Source organism: Eulemur rufifrons, chromosome 4 (genome assembly GCF_041146395.1).
Source record: "Eulemur rufifrons isolate Redbay chromosome 4, OSU_ERuf_1, whole genome shotgun sequence".
In the NCBI taxonomy this organism is placed as follows: Eukaryota; Metazoa; Chordata; class Mammalia; order Primates; family Lemuridae; genus Eulemur; species Eulemur rufifrons.
In genome coordinates, this window is record NC_090986.1 from 69,523,141 (window position 1) to 69,531,377 (window position 8,237).

The window sequence follows — 8,237 nt, forward strand, 5'->3', positions numbered from 1 at the left end:
TAGTTGGATCCTAAGCCTTTTGATTATTTTAGGCTGACAATAGTGAGCTTGAAAATGTTTACACTTAAAAGCCATCTAAATTTCTTTTTTAATGAATTATTTATCAATGAGTATTTTTTTATTGAACTGCAAAGACTCTTATACATTAACATTGTATATATCTAAATATATACTAAAAATAACCTTTTTTTTCCCAGCTTGAGAGAAATTTCTGGGGCAGCAAAGATTGGCAGAAGCTACCATTCGAAATTAATTGTAAAAATTGGAATTAATTTGATCACAAATAATTCAACAAATTTTTATCTCTTCCTGTGCACCAAGGACCATACTAGGCACAAAGTGAAAATATATAGACCATGTGCTACGGTCACATGCAGTAGCACCCTGGGGAATGCAGCTGCATCAATAGCTATCCAGGAAAAAATGTGCTAAGAGACATTCACCTGCTGTGTGGCTTCCCTGGGGAGGCGACAGGAGCCCCTGTTGTTATTGAATTCCCTTCCAATTCCCTTATTTTGCCCTAAACATGGACACACACAGATATATACACACTACAAACACACTACACAGACAGACACATACACCACGCAAACACAGGGCACAGTGTGTGCGCACACACAGACCCTCCTTCATAAATCCTTTTTACAGATGTCTTTCTTCTGACTGTCTACAGAAAAGGCTGCTTGGCAGAAGAAGGTGGAAACAGAGGACCAGACAGGTCTCTATTATTTCTTTCACGCTGTCCCTTTCAAATTCATTTTTTGGAGACATTGTTCATGCAAATGCAGCACTTTACCTTCCAAGTTCTGTCTGGCCCCCTGCCATGTTAATCACACAGAAACCAGGGCCCAAATCAGCTGTTAGCTAATCACCCCACATCCCACTGGCTTCCATGGAACTCCCAACGAAGTGAACCAAGGCCACAGCTTAGCTAGCTTGTAGATTAAAAATAATAAAAATAGAGCTTGTGTCAGGCAAAATGATAATAATACGGAGAGCTCTCTGCCAAAATAAGAAAAAGAAAATAAATGCTTTCTAGACTTACAATAAAATATTAATTTAGTGTTCAGAAAATAAGGAACAGTTATCTCAGGAAAAGATATGTACAAACACCTTCTTTTCTGACATTTTCTGGCCTTTTCAGTTCCTTCATTGATACAGATAATGAAATATATTAAAAGAGGTTAAGTAACACAAGTAATCAAAAGCAACACTAGGATTGAATTCAAATATTAATATCTCTAGCCTAGAGCTCATCTCAGCATAAGATGCTGCCGTTTGAGTATAGGAAATACAGGCTTGATCTGCAATCCAATCGTGCACAAGGTATATGTGCCATATGGGGAATATCAGGTGAAGGCTGGAAGAAGGTGAGGGAAAGACGAGACACTCAGTGTGGCCTGGGAAGGTCACCCACAACAGGCCAGGGCAGAGATAGTGATGCCTTCATTCAGACGTCTGCCATCATCATCATCATGGTTACTGCTACAGTTTGAATGTTTGTGTCTCTTCTCAAATTCATGTGTTGAAATTTAATCACCAATGTGATAGTATTAAGAGGTGGGGGCTTTAGCAGGTGATTAAGTCATGAGAGTAGAGCCCTGCTGAATGGGATTAAGGCCTTTATAAAAGAGGCTTCACAGGATGTTCACCCTCCCAGCCCTTCTGCCTTCCTCCATGTGAGGACACAGAAACAAGGTGCCGTCTTGGAAGCAGAGAGCAGCCCTCACCAGACATCAGTGCTGGGCTTCCCAGGCTCCTGAACTGTAAGAAACACATGTCTATTCTTTATAAATTACCCAGGCTGTGGTACTTCATTACAGCCAAACAAAGACAGTTATCACTGTCCTCAACAATATCTCTCACACTGCACTACCATGGTCTCCTGACAGCTTTCACCATTGTCAGCCTCGCCCTCAGATCATCTGTGCCAGATGAAAAGGAGATTTTCATACAACTCTTACCTGGCCAGATCTCACCTTGCTTAAAACCTGCTGCCTCTGCAATGAAGTTTAAGCTATTTCACATAGCTCTTCTGTGATCTTTCTCCACCAACTCCCCAGCCTCATTTTCCATCACCCCCTTGCCTCACACTTGATGCTCCAGGTTGAGTTCCTCCTTTTAGGGGGCCTCCCTAACCCCTCTAGCTGAGTTAGTAGCCATCTTTGGACCTCTGTGTATATTTCTCCATTACTATACTTAACAGATTTTATAAATATTTTCTAAAGAATCAAAGTCTTATTTTTATGTTTGATCTATAACAGGCACTCAGGACATGTTTGTTGGGTGAGGTCATTAAATTTAGCAGTTAAAAGAATCAGATTCTGGAGCCAGACTCTCTGGGTTTGAGTCACAGCTCTGATACTTGTGCAAGTTATTCAACCTCTCTGGACTTCAGGTTTTCCATCTACAAATGAGAATGATAATCCTCTATAGGGCTATTAGGAGGGTTAAATGATTCAATATATACATAAAACACCTAAAACAGTTGCTGGCACATACATGCTATATAAATATTTGCTATTATGATTGTGAATAAAGGAACATTAAACACATACCTACCTTCAAGGAGCATAAAAAGAATAGCTAGAAAGAAAAATCACATATGTAACAAGAAAAGATAACTAATAATTACATTAAACATACCTTAGCATGAAATACCCAGACTAATAGGTAAGAAATGTTTCTAAATTTTTGAAGAGGAGCAGACCATTTCAGGCCCAGAGGTGGACGGCATCAAAAACTTCACGGAGATAGTAGGGCTTGAGAGATTAGGGTCAACGTTCTTAGCAGGGGCTCTATGGGCATTTGACACAAAGCCATTCTCTGTTGAGTGAAGCTGTCCATACAACATGGCATTGCAGACCATTGAGCAGCCCCAGCCCCCAGGTACTTCTTGCCAACCCCATTGCAACAACTATAAATGCCATATGCATTTCCAAACATCTCCTAAGAGAATGGTATTACATTTGGTTAAGAATCCTTGCAGATGGAGAAGAGTAGAAATGGGCAGTGTACGCAGGAAGCACAGCACAACCAAAAGCATATCCATACATAAGATCACCTATAGAGTGTTTATAGATGAGGATGTAGGCAGATTGAGGACCAGAATATAGGGAACCCGGACGTTATGATCTGAAAGTCTGTGCTCCTCCAAAATGCGTATGTTGAAATCTTAACTGCCTATGTGATGGTGTTAGGAGGTGGGGCCTTTTGGAGGCCATTAGGTCATGAGGGTAGAACCCTCATGAAGGGGATTAGTGCCCTTATAAGAAGAGACACAACAACTTGCCCTCAATCTCTCTGCTCTCCTCCATGTGAGGATGCACAGCAAGATGTTGCCCACCTGTAAGTCAGGAAGTGGGGCCTCACCAGAACCCAATCTGCTGGCACCTTGATCTTGGACTCCCACCCTCTGGAGCCGTGAGAAATAAATGTTTGTTGTCTAAGCCACCCACTCAGTATTTTGTTATAGCAGACCAAGCTGACTAAGACACCTGATGTAAGTTAAGAAGTAAGTGTGGCATGCTCTGAGCGTTCGCTCTCTATGCCTCAGTTCCTGGAACTGAGTGGAAATAACATAAGCTTTGGACTCAAACAAACATGAGTTTGAATCCTACTTCAACCATTTACTTCTGTATAAGTCATCTCATCTCTCTCAACATCCAAAAATCAGCATGTTAATAGATTATCAAGAAGAATAAAGAGGTACGTTCAATAAAACACTTAGCAAAGTGTCTAAAACATATGACTTGCACCAAAAATGTGAGTTTGCTTTGTGAAGTCCCCCTCTGTTCTGCCACCATTCCAGGTTAATAACTTGCACCTGGATAACTTTCCACGTCATTTTATTTTTAACTCTAACTAAACACATCTAATTATCAAGTTTAGAGATTGGGAAAGAATATATTTTGCACAGAGTGTCTGGAAGAAATTATAGTTTCAAGGCTCAATGGCGGATTCCCAGGGAGTCTGTACTTAAGAGGCCGCCTGAGAGTGGATTATTTAGAATCCTTGTAACAAAGCATCACAGAGAGGCAATTATCTTGTGCCTTGAATCTGGTATGAGGAAGAAAGCACTTACTTTGGTAGGCAGGTTGGATGTTCTTTTTTATATATGGCCTATCATACTTATTTAAATTTTACTTTAAAAAAAGCCTTTAGAGGCAGATTTTAAAATCTTCTATTTTGAGGTCTCCTCAACAAGCAGAAATGTACCTATAATTGGCTTGGCTGCTTCAATTTCCCATTTAATATGAAGTCTCTATGTTAATAGCTTCTTCCTGCTTACAGTTTGTATCTTTAGAGGGTATTTTGGGTGCACACACTTTTCTGCATCAAAGGTGTTGCTGAATGTTGAGTAGAGGTCTTTGCATCTTTGATGAGTAGTGTAGGCAACGGAAAGCAGCCTGGCTACTGGAAACAAAGAAGCAAACAACTTTTCATTTGTTTGAATGATATGGTTGTACACAGTAAAACATAGAGGCTAAGAAATCTCAGGAGCACAACTTTTCAGCCCTGTTGGAAACCTGAGCTGATGCTTGGGGACTAATCATTATGATGTCTGAATTACTAGCCCGGACTTCTTTTCAGCTGCCTACCTTTAGGGTATTGCTCTACAATTTAGTGTTCCCAGGGAAGGACCTACAGAAAAATGAAACTCAGAGTGCCATTTGCTGCTTGACAGCACTTGGCAATGGATTGCTGTGAGAGGCTAAGTGAAATTTGGGGATTAATAATGCATTTCATGTTCCTTTCTATTTATTACAGTTCATTCAATCGACAGTTTTAAATTTATGAAGCTTTGCTCATACATTTCTGATTGGATATGTGAACTGTAATTACACAAGCAAGGACTTTTAGGAAACATTCTGTAATTCATATATTTAATGAATAGCCTTATCGGGAAAGCTATAATTGATAAATAGCTTGAGGTAGGCTGTTACAGGATGAATTATCCTTCCACCCCCTCCAAAAAAAGGTACCTTGGAGTTCTAACACTCAGGACCTCAGAATGTAATCTTATTTGGAGACAGGGTCTTTATAGAGGCAATGGAGTTAAAATGAGGCCATTAGTGTAGGTCCTAATTTGACTGAAGTTCTTATAAAAAGAGGAAACTTGGACTGAGACAGACGTAGAGAAAAGATGATGCAAGGAGACACAGAGAAGATGACCAGCTACAAACCACGGACAGAGGTCTGGAATAGATACTCCCTTCATAGCCATCAGAAAGAACCAACCATACTGACCCATTGCTTTTGGATGTCTAGTCTCCAGAACTGTGGGACAATAAATTTTTGTTGTCTAAGCCACCTAGTTTCTGGTAATCTGTTATGGGAGCCCTAGAAAACTAATACATATGCTACGGTTTCTTTAGCCATTACATTATTTCGTGGATACTAACTCTGTCACTCTAAGCATGTATTACAAAAGAAATTTCAGTTGAAAAATTTATTCAGACACTGTTAATTCTACTTACAGCTTATTTTCAGTGAAGTGTCCATAAAGGATAATTATTTTGCCAGCATCTGTATCTGTCATTACTAACACTAGTCAACCTATTTAAGCATCTTCCTAATGTGGTTCTTTATTATAGTTCCCACTGGGAGGCAATGAGCAGACCAGGGCCTGGACTTCCAATTTACTTCTGCTTCTTGGATTAAGACAGCAGTTGTGTCAAATTAAATGTCTGATTTCTAAACACCCCCAACACACACCTACACCAATGTACATGCCTCTCCTGACACTTCATACCTCAAAATACATACCCTGAGTTGACCTTTCTATTACCCAGGGGGTTCCTGATTCCTGACTTCTTCTTCCATCTTAATTCCTGAATTCTAAATTCTTATTTCTGTCCCTCTCCTTTGTGTGGCTATGGCTTTGCTTCCTGGCCTTGCCTTTTTGCTTTAGTTTCTCAACCTGTCTCCAGATTCAAGGATCTTGGCCTCAGTGATCCTCAGGAGGGTGCTCTGCTATTTACTAGAAACCACCTGAATTATCCAGAAAAGGCTAGAGTTTTGTAAATAGAAAGCAGTAATGGAGGTTTCTCAGGACTTATGCAAAAGGTGAGAATATCTGATGAGACCCACAAAAGATGGTTGAAAGTTAGATAGTGCAGCCAGCCTGCTCTATTCCCAAAGCCTCAGGAGCATGGACTTTTAACTGCTAAGGGCAATGAGCAGCTCTAATTCTCTTTGTATCGTCAGTGAATAGATGCCTGAATAGAGGAACAAAAGAATTACAACTAGGTAGGTAAGAACCACCTTAAAAATTTTCAGTACACAATTTGTTTGCCATCTTTTATTAGCTCTGCGACAAAGAACAAAGAACACTCTCCTGCCCCTCCTGACCACTGGCCTGGGGCAGGGATGCAGGTTTTCTTTTCTTATTTTTTTATTCTTTACTTATATTTTCCCATTCACAAGATCAAAAGGAAAGGTGCAGGTTTAATTCCCAAATGGAGTAGGGGAGGTTTTAGAGAGACGGAAAACATTTTTATCCTTTTTCAGGCCATTCCCCCTGTTATAGCCCTCATTCTCTGTCACATTCACTCGGCACTCACTATATTACCTTCAAAAATTAATAACTCATTTTAATCCAAGATATGAAATAATTTAAAATAGTGATGTTAATTACCATTGGAAAATTGACCTATATATTTCACTCACACATAAAATTCTGGCAACTGCTCCCGAACTATAAATACATCTAGAGGAAGATCTACTAATCATAGGTTTATTCGAGTCCTGTTGCATTTGACAACACAGGAAATATCCTTTCTTATTCTAGAATGCTCTTCAATACCTATCATTGGAAGGGTCAATTTATATTCATTATTAAATAGGAGATGATATGTGGGACTGTTTGAAATCAGCAAAGGCATTAGAGTTGATTAAAAAAAAAATCTCACACTCAAAAACGAAAGAGATGCAAAGCTGTCTAGACAGACTGATGATGATGTGAGGCTACAAAGCCAAACGCAGACTTGGCCACTTGCCAAGATTGCAAGATTGCTTCAAAATGGAGCAAAGAGAGTGCATTTTAGGAAACTCTTCAAGGGACTCACAACTTTTCGGAACAAGAGACAATTTTTTTTTTTTTTTTTTTTTTGGTGAGAGCGTAGGTGGGAATGGAAGGCAGGTAATGAAGGTAGGAAGTAGTACAGTTGACCCTTGAACAAAACAAGTTTGAATTGTGTTGATCCACTTATATGCAGATTTTGTTCCACCTCTGCCACCGCTGAGACAGCAAGAACCCCTCCTCTTCCTCCTGCTCCTGAGACTACTCAATGTGAAGACAATGAGGACGAAGACCTTTATGATGGCCCACTTCCACTTAATGAATAGTGAATATATTCTAACTTCCTTACGATTTTCTTAACATTTTTTCTCTTACTTTAAGAATATAGTTGGTATTAACTGACCGACACTTAACTGCATATATAGTAACAACATTCTTCGGGTGTCAGGAAGATGGGAGAGGAGGGGAGAGGATGGGTATATACACATGTAATGGGTCCAGTACACACCATCTGGGGGATGGACACGCATGAAGCTCTGACTTGGGTGGGGCAAGGGCAATATACGTAACCTAAACATTTGTACCCCTGTAATACACTGAAATTAAAAAAAAATTTAAAAAAAGAAAAAAAAAAGAATATAGTATGTAATACATATATGAAATATGTGTTACTTGACTTATTAGTAAGGCTTCTGGTGAACCGTAGGCTATTAGTAAAAGTTTTTGGGAAGTCAAAAGCTATATGCAGATTTGCAACTGCATGGGGGATTGGTGATCTAACCCTTACATTGTTCAAAGGTCAACTGCAGAAGGTAAGAGATAATAAATTGAAATTTTATTTTACATATATTTATTTGTTTGTAGCAAGAGGATGGCATCCTTGGAATCTGGTTTATTAAAGTTTCTGTGAAATACTTTTAATGTTTTCTGAAGATTTCAAAAATATAATCTTACTAGGGAGATAGATTACATTTTAGAAAATTTCTTCCCAAATTTCTTCAAATTTCTATGAAATATAGATATGATCCTTTCAATAGTAAGGAGCTGGCATAATTTAAAAATTAAACCAAAATATTTGGCACATGATTATCTCCATATTGGGATACACCTCCAACTAAGCCTTTAGTAATAATCTCTGTTGAATCCCTCACTTTTTTTGCTCCCTACTCCAATTCAAACAGGATTATGAAAGTTCAAAATTAAATTGAGTAGG